Raw genomic sequence first — 21516 nt, 5'->3', positions numbered from 1 at the left:
TTCGTTCTCCCGCTTTTGCTGGGGATGGAGTGTTCATTTTTCGAAATTTCCTTGCACCGGTTCGCCGTCTCCTCTCTCCCGACGGGCCTGGCTATTTGTTCTGAAGCTCTCTGGTCCCACCGGTCCCCTCCGGGGGTGCGGGTCCACCGTGTACTCTTCAATAGCTCCCCGAATGTCTTCTTCCGTGACCAGGGTTGAGCGTTGGCCCATGTATTCAAAATTCAGGGAGAAGGGGTAGCCCCATCTATAGCGCACGCCCTTTTCTTTGAATAGTAGCATAAGGGGTCGGCACATTCTGCGCTTAGCCAGCGTGTAGGAGGAAAGATCCTGATATATTGAGACCTGAGCATTATTGTAGGTGATTTCTCTGGTCTTTCGGGCCTCCTCCAGCACCTTTGTCTTCTCCGAGTAATAGTGGAACCGGACCAAAATTGACCGGGGGGCCCCCGCTCTGCCCCCTGCCCTATGCACTCTGTCGAATGTGAGCTCGGTTGTCATCTCCTCTGCGAATAGGAGGGTGATAATGTCCCTCACTATTCGGGTGACGTCCCTCTTCGTTTCCCCCTCCGCTTCAGGTACCCCGAAGATTCTGAGGTTGTTCCGCCTCTCCCTGTTTTCAAAATCGTCCATCTGTCGGGCCCTTTCCTCGTCCCTTTTCTCCATGGCCTCCAGCCTCATACATAGTTGTATGTCCTGGGCTGCTGTTGAAGATTGGTTGGCCTCCACTTGTAATAGTCTATCTTCGAGCTTGTCCACCCTCTGGTCCATTTTTTCAAACTTCTGGGCTATATCGGAGCGCATGTCCCTGATTACCTGCATGATCGAGGCGAAGCCTCTTTCCATTGCTGCCGATGAGGGAGCCGCATCCTCGGATTGGGCCATAGTTTCTTTGGGGTTCGTACCCTTGTTACCTCTGGGGGTCTCCTGGAAACGGTATCCCTGTAAGGCTTCTCGCCAGTTCATCTGGTGTTTACCTGCACCTTGCTGTGTCGACCCCCGCCCACTCCGGGTCAGTACTCGATTTCCCTCCCGGGGCGCGGGTGCAAGGGAGGGGAGGCCAAGCGAGGCTGCCCCACTCGCGAAACGGATGATTCTTGGCTGTTTCTTGGGGGTTAATCTTTTCTTGGGGGGGGCGGGCACACGCCCCACCAGTCCCTGGGTGGGGGCCTCACACCCCGCTCGAAGTCTGCCGCAGTGGTCCGGGGCTTCTCCTGGCCGCCCCGTGGAGGGTGTCATGTGTGGCCTGGGCTGGCGGGGGTGGAGGGCACTATGACCCCGGCGCCCTGCCCGAAGGCTCTCGTGGTGTGGGGGGGCGGGCACAAGCCCCACCAACAGTGGATGGGGGCCTCACACCCCGACCACCCCAAGTTCTTGCGACTGTGCTTCTGTCCGTGGGGGGTGGCGCGCCCAACACTGGATCGTCCTGGCCGGGGCCGACGTGGTCCGGGGGGCCTCCCCGCGCTTAATCAGGGTGTGCGGGGAGATCACCCCACCCGCGCCAGTGGGGGAGCGGGTCCGGGACTCCCCATGTCGCTGCCACTCTCTCTCCTCACCTCCTTCCTCCGGGGCCCCGAGGGCCGCGGCAGCACGCCTCGGGGACTCCTGATGGGGGCGGAGGGCGTCTGCACGCAGGTCTGCTTCGCTCGAGCGGTTCCGACCGCGAGCACTCCGGGATGGTCTCCCGGGCCGGGGGCGTTGTTCCGTCGCCTCTCTGGTCTTGACGGCAGGGGGGAGTGGAGGGGGGAGCCCGTCTCCCGAGCCGTCGCCGGGCTCGCAGTGCCTCCGGCCTCTTGTCAAGGCGGGAAGGCCTCGTCCCTCCTCTGGTGTCGGGCCCGTCCGGGCCGCGCCTTCTCCCGCTGGTCCCGATCTCGGGAACCCCGGGGTCGTCGGACTCTGCTCTTGCTCTCACGGGGCGCCCCGAGGGTTCACCCGTCCCATTCACCGCGTTGGGCCCGCCGGGGGTGTTTCGGGGGGGGGCTCAATTCCCTCTAGACGCCTGGCTTCGGGGAGAGCAGTACGTTCAGGCAGCCATTGCCTGCGCGCCCCCTGGTGGCCTCCTACAGGACAATATTTTGATGTGTTTGTCCAGAACAAACATACATAGAAATAAGCCCTGTGCAGGGAAATTTACCCTATCAGGTGCTTGTCAGTAAAACGATTGTAGGGTGCCGCGGGAGAGGAGGGGTGGTCGGTGTAATTAAGGGATCAATTGTCATTCCTGGGGCAGGATGGCAGGACAATCTACCAGGCCAGGTGGTTTGGTGGACGCTCAGGCTTTGCCGGAGGCACTTAATATTATAAGCAGGGCATCAAATGCTCAGCTTGAAGGGGCAGTACAAGAAGCTATGGGGGGAGTGGGCCGGGGGTGGGAGGCAACAGCGCAGAGCATCTTCGGACAGGGCCCACGCAGCGTGGTGGCTTGCAGCCCATCAGCAGGTAGGAGTGAGATATGGGACAAAGCAGCCAGAAGGAGCAAGAGGGATAGACCCAGGAGGGCGGTAAGGAGAAAGGGTGCAGACGGCAGTGGGCCAAGCTGTGGGCCGGGAACAGCTGGTGCAAGCGAGGGTGCGGATGGGGAAGGAGTAGGGGCAAAAGGGGGTATTGGGCAAGTTAGTGAAGCGTGAGTGTTGGGATGGATCGAAGGGGTGCAGCGGTACGGAGGGGCCGAGGTGGAAAATACCTGCAGAAGAGTGCCAGGGGAGGATGGTGACACTATCCCCGATTGATGACGGAGAAAGCGGAAGGTATGGAGCGACCTCCCTCCAAAGCAGTGTGGTATGCGGAGGGAATGGCACAGCCCCCGTAGTGGTAGAGGAGGTGGATGGAGAGGGTTTCAGAGCAGCCCCTTCAGTAGGCAGAAGTGGACAGCCTAGAGGGTGTGGTACAGCCCCTAGCATGTCGGAGCGCAGAGTGGAGGTGGAGGCGCCTCGCCCAAGAAGAGAAGAGCAGGAAGGGGTTAGTGCAACCCCGCTGACAAAATGACACAGGAGCATCGGGGTGGCTGCCCTATGCTGACCCGACGAGGATCTGCCCGGCCCGAGCGTGCACTCGCAACATGAAAGGTATATGACTGGGGAGGATGAATTTGGGGAGGATGATTATTTGCGGTTGGGGAGAAGGACCAAGGGGAGCATTTGGGGAGAGAAAAGGTGCAGAGGGGTTTAAGGTTTGAAGGTGAAGATGGGGCTGCGGTTAGCATGAGTTGGGGAAGACGGAGGGGAGGATGGCCGGGAGACTCTGCTGATGTTTTTTGTCCCGGCAGTAGGAACCTGTTGAAGAAAGAAATGAGGAGTAGCGGTGCAGAGGCCAGGATGACATGGCTAGGTGACGGCAGGGCAGCAAGAGTTGAGCAAGAAAGGGAATTGTCTGCGGCATGGGTCAGTTTAGGGACTAGGTGGGAGACACATGGGGGGTTGAGGCACCTGGGGCGGGTGGTGAGAAGAAGAGTGTGTCGTCAGGGACACTGTTGAGAGCGAGCGGGAGAGGTATCTCCTTAGTTGAAGTACAGATGGACAAGGTCACGAATGTAGTTGCACAAGGGGCGGTGGAGGTAAATACAGTAAATACAGTTGAGAGTACAGAGAAGACGAAGAAGCTACCCTATACGGGTATTACAAAGTCACTGGGCGCGCATCTGATGGTGGCTACAAAAGAGAAAATATGAAATATGGGCAGGGGAGTTTGTAGACGTGTTTAAACTCTTATACAGGTAGGTGAGAGCCAAAGAAAGGTCCAAGAAAGAGGAGCTGGAGCTAGCATCGAGACCAAAGGTACCGGTTACAATTGAAAACTTGACATAAGCATTTGTACTATATGCTAGCTTTTACTGTGAAAAGTTCCCTAAGCGGTGCGTGGCTTTTGTTAAAGTATATTGACGTGATTAGGAAAGCATTTACAAGTTTTGGAGAGTTTGCTTGGATTAGATATGATAAAGAGTTCAGGGCTAGGATGGGTGAGAACAAGCAAGTGGTTTGGGGAGAGATAGATATGGATTTATGGTAACAGTGGATGGCGCCAACGCGTCCATCCCCAACACTGCATACAGCAAGTGGTTTACCTGTGCCTTACCGGCCCTTTCCTGAAAGCCCCGCCTTCGATGGGGCAGATGGACGGGGCAGTGGTCAGCCATCAGCAGCATGCTGGGCCTTTAATAAGGAGGGATTCTCTAGACCAGTCTGCAGATCTAGGCATAAGTGCAGCAAATGCACGGGACGGCATCACGTTACACTGTTTCGCAACAGGAGATATGGAGATGGGGAACGGCCTATACTCCAGTTAAGGTGGATGTGTTGGAGGAATGGCTCTGTTTTAACCCAGCCAGAGAAGGGGCCAGGATTTTGGGTGAAAGTTTTCGAGAAGGTTTTAAATTGGGATACCAGGGCACGAGGATGCGGCAGTGGGCAGAAAATTTGAAGTCTGCTTGGGAGAATTTGGAAGTGGTAAGGGTGAAGCTGCAGAAGGAGGTGGCAGTTGGAAGAGTGGTTGCCCACTTACGGATTTGCCAGGTTATTTAGTGATTTCTCCTTTAGGGGTCGTGCCTAAGAGAGCAGCTGGCAAGTTCAGATTGATTCATAATTTATCTTGGCCAGTGGGCATGTCCGTGAATGACTTCATTGCACCGGAGGATTGCGGGGGTGTTTTATGCAAGGGTTGATCCGGTGGTGGGTTTAATGAGGAAGGAAAGGTGTGGTGCTTTCATGGCAAAGTGTGGTATCAAAGCGGCTTTTCGTTTACTACCAGTGCATACAGAGGATTTTTGCTTGCTGGGAATGCAGTTTAAGGGTTACATTTATGTTGACAAAGCATTGCTGATGGCCTGCGTAGTTTCATGTGCATTGTTTGAGCGTTTTAGAACTTTTCTTCAGGGGGCTTTTACTTACAGTTCTGGTTTTCAGGGAGTTTTGTATTATTTGGGTGATTTTCTTTTCATCAGTGGAGCGGACAAAGAGCAGGAATGTCCGTGAATGCTAGAGGCTTTTCAGTCATTGATGCAGGAGTTGGGAATGCCATTGGCGGAGGATAAGACTAAAGGGCCGGCGGTGGTTCTGACTTTTCTAGGAATTTAGTTGGATTCAGTGGCAATGGCCTCATGCTTGCCGGGCGACAAGGTGAGCAAGCTGGTGCAGTTGCTGGAGAGGGTGATAGCGAGCAGGAAAATGACGCTGGTGGACATGGCGAGGTTAGAAGGGCATCTTAATGTCGCATGTTGGGGGGTCGCGCCAGGTCGCACTTTTTGCATGAATATGGCACGTTATAATGGCAGGGGCGAAATACCCCTTTCTCAGGGTGAGGATTTTGGGAGCGGTCAGGGAGGATTCTAAAGTTTGGTTGAGATTTTTGGAAGAATTTAACAGAGTGTCAATGAGGCTGCAAGGGGACCCAGTGGCATGGGAAGTTCACGCTTTTTCAGATGTGGCAGATTCTGGAGGATTTTGAGTGTACTGGAGGGGTAGGCGGTGCACTGAAAACTTGCCTGAGCAATGCAAGAGAGGGGGGAGGAGCATACCCTTTTTGGAGTGTTTCCCGTTGCTAGTGGCACTGTATTTGTGGGGCAGAGTTGCAGAATAAAAAAGTGAATTTTAACATTGACAATGAAGCAGTGGTCAACATTGTAAACAAGCAGTCAGCTAGGGACAAGAGGGTATGCAGGCTAATGAGAGATTTGTTGTTGCGGTGTCTGAAGTGGAATGTGGTGTTTAGAGAAACTCCCGTGTCAGAGAAGGATAACTGCATGGCTGATGCATTATCACGTTTTCAGTGGCAGAGATTTGGTGGGCTGGCACCGGAAGCAGAGGTGAAGGGGCACCGGATCCCGTCGGAGCTTGGTGGCTAGAAGACTGAGAGCATTGCGTTTAGTAGAGGGTTCACTAGCCCCAGCATTGTGGGGCGCATACACGAGAGCATGGTTTGACTTTTTAGAGGGTGGGCACGCAGCTGGAAGGGTAAGGAGGATGCAGAGGAGAAAAGAAGGGAGGTGTGTTTGATTTTATATTGAGGTGTGTGGACAAGGGCTGGTCTAGAGAAACAATATCAGGGAATCTGGTGTGCTTTTTATAGAAATTAGTTTTGAGGCTTTCAGCCCAGTGGAGATGAAATGGCAGGTAAGATGTTGGAAGGATGGGCAAGGGAAAAAGGAAAGTGAAGGATAGCCGGAGACCAGTTCCAGCGGCCCTGTTATTGATGTTGTCCAAGGTGATCAGGGGTGTGTGCTGGTCATCATGGGAAAGTGACATATTTGCAATGTGTTTTATATGGTTGGTTTTTGGGGCATTTTGGGTGTCAAAGCTTGTAGCGGGGAAAAGGGGAGAAGTATTGATGAGGAGGCCTGTTCAGCTGTCACAAAAGAGTGAGGATATAAATATGTGCAGATCAAAAACAGATCAGATGGGCAAGGGTTTTTGGGTGCATAAAGATAGCTCAGTGGGTTCAGCGCTCACTGCTGCGATCTCAGCATAAGGTTCAAAGGTTCGAATCCCGGCAAGGCCAGCTCAGCCTTTCATCCTTCCGAGGTCGATAAATGAGTACCAATTTCGGTTGGGTGATATTGAATGTAAATATGTGCTCTGTAAAGCGCTTTGGATTAAATCGCTATATAAATAACACATCATTAACATCATCAGGTCAGAGGTGATGGCATCTCAGGTTCTGGGGGTGATGAGGCGAGCCCTGTTCACATTGGGCAAGAAAGCAGAGGATTTTGGGCACATTCTTTTAGGATGGGGCGGCAGCTGAAACTAGTAGAATAGGTTTGTCCGAAGAAAATGTTCAGAATTTGGGGCGCTGGAAATCAGCGAAGTACAAGGGATAAATCAGAAATCTTGAAAATGAAGGATGCTGGTTAACACATGCATTTGGGTGGGGGAGTTGTTGGAGAGAAGGCTCACACATTTTTTTTCTTTTGTAGATGTGGCACAGAGGAGTGGTGAGTTACCTCAGATCTGGAAATGATGACACTCCATAATCAAATGGTTGGGAAAAGATGCTGTAAAAAGGGTTTTCGGGACCCAGTTCGGGTGTAGTTATAACGTGGCATTGTTGAGTTGGTCTAGGGTAGAGGGGCACTGGTGGAACCAACTATTGCCTTTGCCGGCGGGGATGAGGGAGGTTCATGGAGTTCCAGTGACTCTAATTTTGCATGCTGGGGAGAACGACTTGGTTAGGGATATGTGTGTGGCAGAGTTAAAAAAGATGAAGAGGGATCTTAGCTGGTTGAGGGAGATATGGTCCAGGGTGGGGTTGGTGTGGACCAAGTTGATGCCAAGAAGGGTATGGAAGGGGGCGGTGTAAGAATTGGCTGTGGAATGAATGAGGAAAAAGATCAACAGGGAAATGGTGAAGTTTTGCAGGTCCTGTGGGGTGCGGACGCTCGTGCGCCAGGAGATCGTTTATGAGGCTTTTGATTTGTTTCGGGAGGATGGAGTGCACTTGTCACTCATGGGAAACCAGTATTATTTGTGTGATGTTAGGATGGCATATGGTTTTTCCCCTTCTGTAATGGCTTGGCAGACTGAAAAACGATGGTCTGGAGGGTTGCCTAGAGCTTTGCCCGTGGTTATGATTTATTCAAAACCTTCCAGCCATCACCTTTTCGTTTTGCTAAAGTCACCCCGAGTGGGACGGGTATGCCCAGACGTGGGTCCCGAGTCTGCCGGGCCTAGAGACCCAAGCTACTCCTCACTGATGACGCCCAACAAGGCTGAAACATGTCTGGGGATGCTTGTGGTCTCGTACAGAAGGGATGTGACCTAGCAGTTCGGGCTGGACTGCCCCTTTTGGGGTAGGACCATGCCTGATTTGCATATGGTTTTTCCCCTTCTGTAATGGCTTGGCAGACTGAAAAACAATGGTCTGGAGGGTTGCCCAGAGATTTGCCCGTGGTTATGATTTATTCAAAACCTTCCAGCCATCACCTTTTCGTTTTGCTAAGGATGGCAGTGGAGGACATTATAAAGAGTTGGAGGTAGATGAGAGGCGGGGGTGTGGGGCAGAAAGAACATCGCAGGGAGGGTTTTTCTGGTGCCGGGGACATGGCCCTTTGAAGGAGGGTTGGGGCAAGCAAAAAGGGGTACTAGCACGGTAATGGAGGGGGTGGTGCTGTTTGTACAAACAGGCTACCCTGGGGTACAAAGAGGGGGAAGAGGTATTGAAGAAGGAGTGGCGTGGCCTCAGGTAGAAGATTGGAGAAAGACGGAATGAAGGTTGAGAGGAACTGAGGGGGAGGGGAGGGAGCAAGGGACAGGAAGTGAGGAATTGTAAATTGTTTAATTATGTATTTGTTTTGACAATTGTTAATTGATCAGCTAATCTGTAAGGCCAGGGGCCAGGGAGCCATGTTAGTGTGTTTTTGTGAGATGTGGCCTGTCACAATAAAGCAACCTTTTCCACTTTAAGCGAGTCTGGGATGTTTGTGCAGTAAGCCCATAGGGAGGACACCGGTGGGTATGCGCAAGTGTTTCTGCCCGGGGTTTTTTCGGGCGCTGCATGGGCCAGCGAGCTAGCCTGCACATGGATCGCCTCTTCCTAGGCATAAATGTGGGCAGGGAAGGTTTGGGAGCAAGCAACGGTTGGAGGCATAGCATTTGTCCCCGCCCTCCTGCCCCCTTTTGTTTTGTCTTGGGGTCCTGGTTTTCCGTTTTGTTCCCCCAATTTTAGATTTTTCAGTTCTGCGAGTGGTGATGGGTGATCTATTATATGCGGGATGGTGGTTTTGTGTGACAGGCTGAGGCAGTAGAATGGGACAATGTTATGTTAAAGGGATCATGTTGTTGCTGATGTGGCATGTCAGCCTGGCTGCAGGTCATAGAAAAGGTTGGAGGAAGAATGGTGTTGAGGGGAGCATGGTGGAGATAACAGGGGTAAGGTGATCCCGGGGACATGGCCGTTTGGAGGAGGGTTGAGGGAAGCAAAAAGGGGTACTAGCGCGGTGAAAGAGGGGGGTGCTGTTTGCATGAACAGGCTACCCAGGAGGAACACAGATGGGGAAGAGGTATTAAAGAAGGATGGGCGTGGCCTCGGGGAGAAGATGGGAGAAAGCGGGAATGAAGGTTGAGAGGAATTGAGGGGTAGGGAAATGAGCAATGGACACGAAGTGAGGAATTGTAAATTGTTTAATTATGTATTTGTTTTGGTGATTGTTAATGGATCTGTTAGCCTGTTAGGCCAGGGAGGCATTTGTGCCTCCAAATGATGCTGAAACAAACCTTGCATGTTGTTTTGTAAGCTGTGGTCTGTCACATTAAAGCAACCTTTTCCACTTAAAGTGAGTGTGGGATTTTTGTCCAGTAACCACAAAAGATCTACTGCCCAATACTGTACTATGAAAATATGCTTTGGATTGGACACTACAATGTTAGTGGCTATATAAATGATAGGCTAGTTATATTGAGATTTGTTTACAAAGGTAGCGGGCGCCCCTCTCTCGAAAGAACAAGGCCTGATAACCTGTTCAGTGGTTATTAACCACTTGAGAGTTCGCAGCCACTGCTTTTACTCACTGTGCCTTTCACAGATGGGAAATATCCATTTGCATATCAGTCTTTGTCCCGCCCAAGGGCAGTCCAGCACCGAAATGCAATGGCAATTCCCCTCTGAACGAGAGTACCACCAGCAACCCCATACACGTGTTTCACCCTTGTTGGGGATCATCAGTGAGGTGAAGCTGATGCCTCTCTAAGCACAGTGAGAGGGAGACCACGTCTGGTTGCCCCCAGGAGACCTAGGGTTACCAATCCCAGGTTCCTTGAAAATTGTTTACAAAGGTAGCGGGCGCCCCTCTCTCGAAAGAACAAGGCCTGATAACCTGTTCAGTGGTTATTAACCACTTGAGAGTTCGCAGCCACTGCTTTTACTCACTGTGCCTTTCACAGATGGGAAATATCCATTTGCATATCAGTCTTTGTCCCGCCCAAGGGCAGTCCAGCACCGAAATGCAATGGCAATTCCCCTCTGAACGAGAGTACCACCAGCAACCCCATACACGTGTTTCACCCTTGTTGGGGATCATCAGTGAGGTGAAGCTGATGCCTCTCTAAGCACAGTGAGAGGGAGACCACGTCTGGTTGCCCCCAGGAGACCTAGGGTTACCAATCCCAGGTTCCTTGAAAATTGTTTACAAAGGTAGCGGGCGCCCCTCTCTCGAAAGAACAAGGCCTGATAACCTGTTCAGTGGTTATTAAGATGATGCTATCAACAAGGAAATCATGGATAGTATGTGCATTTGGACACAGATATACATTACATTCAGTTCTATATTATAGCTGTATTATGACAATGCATTGTGTGAAAGATTCAAATGTGTAATAGGAAATTGACCAACATATAAATTCCAATAATAGCTACCCACCTTTTACACAAAATAGGTTGTTGGAGATGCCCCAATTTGCGCTGTTTCTCTTTAAGAAAGTATTATGTGGGGTTAGTAACACAGGTGAGTGACAAGTGTCAAATTGATATATGGGCATTCGCCCTCACTTCTTTGTGTCTACACCTATTAGTGTTTCTGGTTTCGAAGAGAGCACCAACACAACCAGATATTTTTCTGCGCTCCTTCGAAGCCGCCTTCAGGACACTTAGGATGGATCAAACATGCAACCGTAGCAAGTTTTTTCATATATACATGATCATGTGTATTGGATCTTCTAAAAAAAATGATAGTCATATATTAAAAACTAGCTCACGCGTGAGCTAGTTTTTAATATATGACTTTGTGAGCTAATTTTTAATATATGACTTTGTCGCAGCAAGTGCAGGCATCAAAAACATTTTTTATATATATACACAATAAGAACAGCATTCGTCCTTTCAATAAAGTGGGTGGACCCCTTCCACCCATGTGGTCCCTTGACTTGTGACCTGATTTAAATGCTTTGGGGTCAGGCACATATGTTATTGTTGGGGCTGGAATGAAAAAAGGCTAATTTCTTAAAATAAAACATACACAGAACCTAAGAACTTCCACCCTATCACCACAGTTCCTTTCCTGCTCAAGATCCTGGATAGGGCAGCTTACAACTAGATCAGTCCTATCTCGAATCCAACCACATCCTAGGTCAAGTAGCCAGTCATGAGCCAGTCAGGTTTCTGGCCAGGACACATCATAGAATCAGCCCTACTGGACTTAAAAATCCAACTTGACACCTTTAGGGATGAGGGCAAACAATCAATCCTACTCTTACTAGACCTGTCAGCTGTTACGATCACCTGGTTCCCACAGGGGCGTCGATCGGACCCGGACAGCTGCGGTCTCCACCAACGTGATGCGTAGTGCAGAGATGACAGTCTGGACTGGCCCGCCTAATCTTGTCTGCTGGATCCGTAGAAGTATTCTCCTGCAAGTGGAGAAAGGGATTTAGCCACTCGTGGACTTTAGTGATGGCCCCCTCCCCAACTGTTCTCGTTCTCCCACTGATCACCTCCGATATCCCTTTTAGTAACCTCACCTTATGTTTTTAAATGATGAGCTCTCCATCCTGCATGACATGCAGGGGCGCGTAGATACCAGTTACTTCACTGGTTTGAAGGTACTGGAGGAGTTCCGGAAGAGTATTGGCTCCAATATTTATAAGGTTCAAAGAGTTCAATATGTCCGATGTTCACTCTTGTTCCATTCCCTCGTTAGATTGCAGCTGGCTCAAAGAGAATATTGCCTGGAGGCAGCCAATGGAGTTCAGGTAAAAGTCTGTGTTATCAAACACTGTCCGGTAAAAGTTGCATGAATTTAACTTGTTGTTTTCTCTCGCTTTATAGGTGTGGCATAAGAAGCTGCGGCGAATTAAAGAGTGATGCCTCCGGTGATAAATCAGGTAAGCCTATGGTGGCAAAAGAGATTGTCTTTGTCGGTTCTCACGGCTCACCTTGTGTTTTCTTTTGTTGTTCCTTCCAGGTGCTGGGTTTCAACAAAGAAAACGATGGAGGAAGCGCTGAGTCAAAAGATGCTGTGGACTGGTGAGTATAACGCAGCGCTGCTGCTCGCGATGCGGCGTGTGCTGGAATAATGTCCTTTCCAGGCTCGGAGATTTGCTGGGTCCGGAATCAGGTAAGGAATCAAATAAAGTTTGTTTTCTAACCTTGTCCTTTTCTTCCTCTTTATTCTAGGAGCTCTGGATTCGAGGCAGGCGTGGCAGAAGACTGGATGCTGGCTGCAGGCATGGTGAGCGTCACGCTGCTGGATGCAGAATAACGCGAAGCGTGTGCTGCTGTTCGGGCGTGGTTTAAATAGCCTCCAAAGTAGTTCCAGGTAAGAAGTTCCCTAGAGCCACGCCCGAGTAAAAAATAGTCCCTATAACAAAATAGTCCCTGTAACTAAATAGTCCCATCCAGGCCTCATGTAGGCTTGGGCTCTTTTGCAGCATGGTCTGCATCAGGTAAGTAAAGTCAATGAGCCTGGCGCCTATGGCACCAGGACTGATTTGTATTTGGACTGAACCCAGACAGCCCCTAGCCGGGGCTGCTGAGGTTTAAATAAATGTCTGGATGCCTGCTCCCGGAGCTGATGGCCTTGGTCCTGATGCCCGGGGGTAGGCATCATGACAGCACTCCCCCCCAAGGCCCCTCCTAAAGTTGTTCTTACCCTTGGCCCTGGTTTGTCTGGGAAGTTCCGATGGAATCTTTTCACCAATCGAGGTGCATGAACGTGGTCGCTAGGCTCCCATGATCTCTCTTGTGGTCCATAGCCCTTCCAATCGATTAAATAAAAAAGTTTTGATTTAATCATCTTGGAGTCCAGGATATTTTTTACCTCGAATTCAGGTTCTCCATCTATCAAGATGGGGTCAGATGGTTTCGTTAATCTTGTCCCTGGTTGAACTGGTTTTAGAAGTGAAACATGAAAGACAGGATGAATTTGCATATTAGAGGGTAATTCCAATTTGACCGCCACCGGGTTGATAATGGCCTTAATGGTGTAAGGTCCTAAATATCTAGGATTAAAAGTCTGAATTCCCTTCAGAGGTATATGTTTTGTAGCCAGCCAAACTTGATCCCCAATCTGGTATTGTGGAGTTTCACTTCTATGTTGATCAGCATTTTTCTTGTATTTCTCTTTTGCTTGTTTCAAATGTTATGTGGCTTCCTTAAAGGCTTGTGTAATAGTAGAGTGCAAATGACTAACTGCAGGCATTTCTAAGTGCTGAGGCGAATCAAGTTCTGAGGTTCGAGGGTGATGTCCATTTATGGTATAAAAAGGGCTTTGTCCGGTTCCTGAATGTACAGAGTTATTGTATGCGTACTCGGAAATCCATAAAATATCTTTCCAATTGCTTTCGGTCTGGTGTAGCATGCAGCGTAGGTACTGTTCAAGGGTCTGGTTGGTCCTTTCCATCTGACCATCGGTCTGGGGATGGTGACTTGTTGATAGCCTCACGTCGATTTGCGCCAGTTGACAACATTTCTTCCAAAAATGCGAGATAAATTGCCTACCTCGGTCAGAAACCAATACGGAAGGAAATCCGTTTAATCAAACAATGTTTTCAAGGAACTCCTTGGCCAGAATCGAAGCAGAAGGTAACCCCTTTAAAGGAATAAAGTGGGCCATCTTGGAAAAAAGATCCACAATAACTAGGATGGTGTTAAATCCATTACATGGAGGTAGATCTGTAATAAAGTCTAAAGACAAGGTGTGCCATGGTGTAGGTGGAATATCCAAAGGTTGTAAAAGGCCCACTGGTTTTTTCTTCTGGCTTTTGTTTTGGGCGCAAATGCCACAAGACATCACAAATGACTTTATGTCTTTTCGCCAAGTGGGCCACCAGAACTGTCTCTTAATTTTAGCTTCAGTTTTTGCGATACCTGGGTGGCCTTCCATCAGGGTGTCATGGTAATTGGAGATGTCTAGTTCTTGTATTTCCTTTTGTGGTAGAAATAGTCGTCCTTGATAATAAGGTAGGTTATTGACGACTGAGTAGTCTGGGCCTTTCTTTACCCAGTCCTGCAGGGTTGCTGGATCGAAGAGTTGTTGGATTTTTGAATTAATATCTTCTAGTGTCTGTAGAGTAGTTATGCCAAGAATCCTTTGCTCAGGAATTATTGGCACCGGTTCCGGGTTCGCATATGCTTCTCCCATCCCTATTCAGGATAAGGCATCTGCTTTGCCATTTTTGCAGCCTGGTCGATAAGTGATCACGAAATCGAATTCGGCAAAGAATAATGCCCATCGAAGTTGTCGCAATGATTGGGCTTTGGCTGTTTTTAAATACTGCAAGTTCCGGTGATCGGTGATTCCGGTAATGGTATGCCTGGCACCAAGAAGATAATGCCGCCAAGCCTTAAAGGTGGATTTGATGGCTAATAGCTCTTTATCGGTAACCGCATAGTTTAACTCAGGTGCTGAGAACTTTCTGGACCAAAATGCTACTGGGTGAAGTTGACCAGTTTCAGGATCCTTCTGGGACAGGACAGCTCCCATGGCTAAACTGGATGCATCAGTTTCAACTATGTATGGAAGCTCAGGGCGTGGATGCTTTAAAACAGGTGCTGATGTGAATTTCGCTTTCAGCTCTTGTAAGGCCTTTTCAGCCTCTTCAGTCCACAAGAAACGTTTGTTTTTTCGCAAAAGTGCTGTGATGGGGTGTACAACATGGGAGAAGTCCGGAATGAATCTGTGGTAGAAATTAGCAAATCCAAGCATGCTTTGTACCCCTTTGACTGAACTGGGTGATGGCCACTTCAGAATTGCGTCCACCTTTCGAGAGTCCATTTGGACTCCTTTTGGAGTCAGGATAAATCCAAGGAATTCAGCTTCCGTAGCATGAAAAACACATTTTTCCAATTTTGCATATAACTTGTGCTGGCGTAGTTTCTCAAGGACTGCGCGCACGTGCTTAACATGGTCTGATTCTGAGGAGGAGTACACTAGAATATCATCTATGTATACGACAACACAGACGTCAATGAGTTCACGAAGGACATCGTTCATAAAATACTGATAAAATACTGGAAGGCTGCTGGTGCATTGCACAACCCGAAGGGCATCACCTGATATTCGAATAATCCGTACTTGGTGCGAAAGGCAGTCTTCCATTTGTCGCCTTTCTTGACACGTACCAGATGATATGCCCCTCGAAGATCTAACTTAGTGTAGATACAAGCGTCCTTTACTTGGTCTAGTAATTCGGGGATCAGAGGCAATGGATATCGTTTTTTTACCGTAATATGATTTAATGCGCGGTAATCTATGCACGTTCTAAGGTCACCTTCCTTTTTCGGCACAAAGAATAATGCTGAGGATGCAGGAGACTTGGAAGGACGAATAAAGCCATTAGCAAGGTATTGGTCCAAGTATTGCCGTAGGTGAAGATTTTCAGGTTCTGTGAGGCCATAGATTCTACTGCATGGGGGTTGTGCACCGGGTAGGAGGTCGATTTGACAATCGTATGATCTGTGAGGTGGTAATGTATTGGCCTGTTCTTTTTGAAAAACATCCTGAAATTCTTGGTATTCCTGAGGTAACTGCACGATTGGGTTAACGACTGTAGCCAGGCCTTTGTTCAAGGTTTTCTCCGGGTAACAGGTGTGTGCACAATCCGGGAAGGTTATTCTCTTCTCTTGCCATTCAATACAAGGATTATGTTTTTCCAACTATGGCATCCCCAGTATTATTTGGAACTGTGGGGCTTTGATTAGATCAAACACAATAGTCTCTCGATGCCCATCTTGACTCAACAGTGTCATCTCTGTAGTGGAATGAGTTACAGGCCCCGAGGCAATCTCAGTTCCATCGACTGTGGTGATGACATCCGAAGTAGTCTTTTTTCAAAGAGGTAGATTCATCCTTGACACCTTCGTGTTCCATATAGTTTCCTACGGCCCCGCTATCAATGTATGCCCTTACGGCGTGCATACGTGATGGCTGTCTGGGATCAATTAGAACCATTGGGATGATCAGATGCGAGGTCTGAGTGTCCTTCTTTAAGCTCGGCAAGCGGACCTCTACGCTTGTCGGGCATGGTCGTTTCCCGAATCAGGCTCTATATGGCTTTTATCAGCAACTCCTACCACCTTCTTGGGTGGTTTTATAGGGCAATCCCGTAGAAAATGTCCTGAGGTTCCACAGTACAGACACAGTTGCATCTGTCATCTTCTATCCCTTTCCTTTTCAGTTAAGGGTCCTTTAACCCCCCTGATTTGCATAGGTTCTGATGCATCTGTTCCATTGGGGGCGACGTTGGGTTTAACCAATACCCGATTCTCGAACTTAGCTCGATCAGCCCTTCTATTCTGAAGTTGGTGATCTAGTTGGACCACTAAGTCTATAAACTCTGCGCAATCCTGAGGTGGGTTCACAACTTGAGCCAAGACGTCTTTGAGTTCTCCCCGAAGTCCACGATGAAACAATGTAATTCGCTTTTCCACAGGCCATCCGGTTTCCACCACCAACCTATTGAAGGTTGCGATATAGGTTAGCAGATCCTGGTTACCCTGTCATAAGGATAAAAGTTTGTTATCCAGGGCTTGCCCCTGTGAATGTCTGGCTAATAGTCTTTCCATGCTCCCTTGAAAACCCTGAAAATCCCAGAGAAAAGGGTCATCCTGGTTGACTAGTGGAATAGACCAACCCGCTGCGCTGCCACTAAGATATGATAATACAAAGGCTACTTTGGCTTGGTCATTTGGAAAGGCTCCTGGTCTGCATAAAAAGTGCAAGCGGCACTGGTTCATAAACACGGCGAACCTTTTGGGGTCCCCAGCAAAGCGTTCGGGTGGAGCTAACAGAATATTTCCTGGTAAAATCACTTGCACAGGATTGCTCAAAGAAATAGGGGTTGGATTCCCCCATACCCAGGTATGGGCCTTTGCCCAGCTTGGTTTTGCAGCAGTTGCCTAGCAAGATCATCAGTGCGCTCCTTTGACACAATCAGTTCTCTCCTGAGGGCATTAGTCTCTTGGCGCGCAGAGTGCACTTCCGCTCTAAGTTCCCCTAATAATTGGGCCAGTTGGTCAGTTTCTGAAGTCTCCATAACGCCCGGGTGGGGATTTGTAATGAGGTTTCGCGTTCTGTTACGCTCACCTGGTTCCCACAGGGGCGTCGATCGGACCCGGACAGCTGCGGTCGCCACCAACGTGATGCGTAGTGCAGAGATGACAGTCTGGACTGGCTCGCCGAATCTTGTCTGCTGAATCCGTAGAAGTATTCTCCTGCAAGTGGAGAAAGGGATTTAGCCACCCGTGGACTTTAGTGATGGCCCCCTCCCCAACTGTTCTCGTTCTCCCACTGATCACCTCCGATATCCCTTTTAGTAACCTCACCTTATGTTTTTAAATGATGAGCTCGCCATCCTGCATGACATGCAGGGGCGCGTAGATACCAGTTACTTCACTGGTTTGAAGGTACTGGAGGAGTTCCGGAACAATATTGGCTCCAATGTTTATAAAGTTCAAAGAGTTCAATATGTCCAATGTTCACTCTTGTTCCATTCCCTCGTTAGATTGCAGCTGGCTCCAAGAGAATATTGCCTGGAGGCAGCCAATGGAGTTCAGGTAAAAGTCTGTGTTATCAAACACTGTCTGGTAAAAGTTGCATGAATTTAACTTGTTGTTTTCTCTCCCTTTATAGGTGCGGCATAAGAAGATGCGGCGAATTAAAGAGTAATGCCTCCGGTGATAAATCAGGTAAGCCTATGGTGGCAAAAGAGATTGTCTTTGTCGGTTCTCACGGCTCACCTTGTGTTTTCTTTTGTTGTTCCTTCCAAGTGCTGGGTTTCAACGAAGAAAATGATGGAGGAAGCGCCGAGTCAAAAGATGCTGTGGACTGGTGAGTATAACGCAGCGCTGCTGCTGGCGATGCGGCGCGTGCTGGAATAATGTCCTTTCCAGGCTCAGAGATTTGCTGGGTCCGGAATCAGGTAAGGAATCAAATAAAGTTCGTTTTCTAACCTTGTCCTTTTCTTCCTCTTTATTCTAGGAGCTCTGGATTCGAGGCAGGCGTGGCAGAAGACTGGATGCTGGCTGCAGGCACGGTGAGCGTCACGCTGCTGGATGCAGAATAACGCGAAGCGTGTGCTGCTGTTCGGGCGTGGTTTAAATAGCCTCCAAAGTAGTTCCAGGTAAGAAGTTCCCTAGAGCCACGCCCGAGTAAAAAATAGTCCCTATAACAAAATAGTCCCTGTAACAAAATAGTCCCTGTAACTACATAGTCCCATCCAGGCCTCATGTAGGCTTGGGCTCTTTTGCAGCATGGTCTGCATCAGGTAAGTAAAGTCTATGAGCATGGCGCTTATGGCACCAGGACTGATTTCTATGATGAGCCTGGCGCCTAAGGCGCCAGGACTGAACCCAGACAGCCCCTAGCCGGGGCTGCTGAGGTTTAAATAAATGTCTGGATGCCTGCTCCCGGAGCTGATGGCCTTGGTCCTGATGCCCGGGGGTAGGCATCATGACATAAGCTGCCTTGGACATAGTAGGCCATGCCACCCTTTGCCACCACCTCACCACATCAGCCAACTTCTCCAACCACCTGAATAGCCTCCTTCCTTGAGGGGAGAACCATGAGAGTCTTCTCAGACACCTCCAACGCACCACCCATCCCCATTCCCTGTGCAGTACCCCAAGGCTCCTGCATATCCACATCCTTCTACAACATTCACGAAACCTCTGTTCGAAATCCTGGATAACATTGGCATATCATACACAAACTGTGCTGATGACATCCAAATACTCATCCACCTGTCAGGCTTCTATGAACAATACTCCATCACCATCAACAACATCTATACTACTATACAAACATGGATGGCCACCAATCAGCTTTGTCTTAACGACATTAAGACAGAGATCCTGTTAGCCTTGATTCAGAAACTCAGCCCACAATACTCATCCTTCAAGATAGATGGCTTCCAGATCCCTGTCTCAGCTGTGTTAATAACACTGGGCAATCACCTGGACTCTGCCCTCTCCCTCACCAAACAAGTCAGCGCTGTTGCCTCTTCAGCAGCCTACACGGCAAAACTCATCACTGCTGCAAGACAATTGTTTACGCCCGAGAGTTGCCTGACCATAGCACGAGCCACTACGGGCACAAAATTGGACTACTGCAATATGATATTTGCCGGTACTTCCAAGAAAAACATTAACAAACTCAAGATAATTCAAAGTAACACCCTCCGAGGGGCTTTAAACATCCCCAGAAGAGATCACAGCCACAAGAAGAAAGTCCACTGGCTCCTGATCAGGGAAAGGATAATCTTTAAGACATCCATTACCCATAAATGCTTGAGCAACACTGCCCCACAATATTTGTCACAGAACATCCAGAAAGGAACATTCAACAGACCAGTGAGGTCTGCCTACTCTCATAGACTCACTCTACCCAAAGTCAGAAGGGCCAAAGGAGGCAGGTTGAGCTTCCCTACGGTAGCAGCTACCCACTGGAACTCCCTCCCAACAGCCTTAAGAGCAGAAAGATCTTACTTGACCTTCCGAAAGACGCTGAAAAAATGGCTCTTTGCATAACAGACACTCTTTTTAATGGAAAACTGACTTGCTTTGGTTTTAGCCTACCCTGGTAGTAATGCATTCCCATAGCTCCTCTCTGTATTGCCTTTTCAAGCACTGTATCAAGTATCTGGTTCTGCAACAGTGCCCTGGTGCTTCAGGGTTTAGGTGCTTTACAAATGTAATAAATAAATAAATACTGCTATACATGTGTTTACAATTGGGTTAATTGTGTGCCCCTTCACTTAATATATCACTGATGTTTAATAACATCTACAAAGTCACTACTAGTGAACACACATTCCCAGAACAGTTTTGCCCAAGATCACAAGGCACTCCATTGCAATCAATCCCATCACTTTTGAATATCTATCAAAGCAGGGAAGGAATTGGGTCGGAACAAGGCAGAGCTGCGCTCCGTCAAATATTATGTTGCCAGAGCGCCGTTCCTTGGAGACCCGTGGCCCATGCCCTCCCAAACTTGATGAAGCTCTCTGCCCCCGACTCCCCAAGTCTCCTGAACGCTTTGCTTTTGAAGTCACAATGCGTGCAACGAACGGCAATATGCAATGCCTTATCAAGCTGCATCTGAAAGTTCTCCATTGCTTACCAGTACATTCCACATTCAATCAATGAAATGGTCCAAAGCTGCACACATTTTACTGTCATGGTGAATATTCTGACGGATCAAATAACCATTAAACAAAGTGTGCACTGCATGCTCAGAAGGAATGCACGTTTTAATTAATATCAGACATGTTTGATAAATTGGCAGTCATTCTTATGTTCCCAAAATGCATTGTTTTTATGCAAAACAGCCAGCATCTGATATTATTGGCACCCACATTCAACACCTACCTCCACCCCTCATTACCATCCACACTATTGACAACATGTCCCCGCCCCCGGTACTGCAACGCCCATTGAGCTCACCCCAAAAAATAATTGGGACTATTAGCAGGCACTTTTGTCCCTTTTGAAATGGGAACGATAGGGGGAGATCAGAAGGGAGAAGGGTGGATAATGTTGCATGTTTTATGAAATAATAACTATGGCTTAAAAACCCAAGGGGGATTGGTTAGACTCACGTAAATCTGCATGATGCTATTGCGACTTTGCATGCAGAATGGGGAGAATAAAACTACAGCCATACTTTTGTTGCACAATATATTTCTAATGTATATAGTGTATAGTTAGTCTACTGTGAAAGGCTAGTTTATTATATAATGTGCTTTGCTTCCAAGGCATTGCTATAAAGTATTATTTAAGCTCATGAAATGCAAATCAAAACCTTAATAAACATCTATATCAACTAAACATGGGAATATGTATTTAACCAAAATGTGTGATCCTGGGCAAATCCTTTAATCACACTGTGTCTTGTCTGCAGCTCTGTAAGTGATTCTGATGTATTTCATAGCTTATGTAAATATATCATGTTATTATTTTAAAAAAGTAATGACTATAGAGTTGCTGCATATATAATAAAAGCGCAATGTAGGTATTTTCCACAACAAAGTTATTTGCCACTTAGTCACTTGAAAACACTTCCATGGTGCGTTCAAGTATGAAAGACTGATAATGCCTCTTTCTATGAAGTCACTCTGTTGGTGCAATCCATATGCAAATTAAGGGGTTTGCATTTCGTTTGCCCCAGAGTGCTTGGAGAGAGCTCTAATAGATGAGTTTCCTGCATCTGTTATGATCCTGCAGTTTTACTTTTTTGTTATGTGTTAACATGTCATCTGCCACTGACGTTAAAACAAAAGTTGATTGGGGCAGAGGTGGGCAGTTTTGGGGTGTGAATGAGACCTCATGGAATTGCGTGCAATTAATTTGTGGGAAAAATAGCACATTAGCGGGACTTTTTTCGTGGCTCACTCCGCCTCCGTCCCCCCACTCTTGCAATGCTGGATACTTCCCTGCACCCGGGGCTGTGACTCTAGGGGCAATGGGCAGGCATGAAGGCTCTCCTGCTGAATGCAGAGCAGAATGAGAGCTCTCCCTGCCCCCCCCCCCCCCCCCCACCTGAAATGCTTGGGTACTTACCCGCTCTCAACCATTTATTTCGCAAAGGCGGGTGAAATCACC

The 21516-nt window shown here is 48.4% G+C and overlaps 1 protein-coding gene across 6 annotated transcripts in view; it reads right to left on the bottom strand.

Annotated features, from left to right (window-relative positions):
- The window catches only part of ENOX1 (ecto-NOX disulfide-thiol exchanger 1), a 1853609-nt gene that overhangs the window by 1222726 nt on the left and 609367 nt on the right, over nt 1-21516 (bottom strand). The window lies entirely within an intron of this gene.

The sequence above is a fragment of the Ambystoma mexicanum genome, chromosome 7q, assembly GCF_040938575.1.
Source record: "Ambystoma mexicanum isolate Mex_15411 chromosome 7q, UKY_AmexF1_1, whole genome shotgun sequence".
Taxonomy (NCBI): Eukaryota; Metazoa; Chordata; class Amphibia; order Caudata; family Ambystomatidae; genus Ambystoma; species Ambystoma mexicanum.
This window is presented reverse-complemented; position numbering and strand designations above follow the sequence as displayed.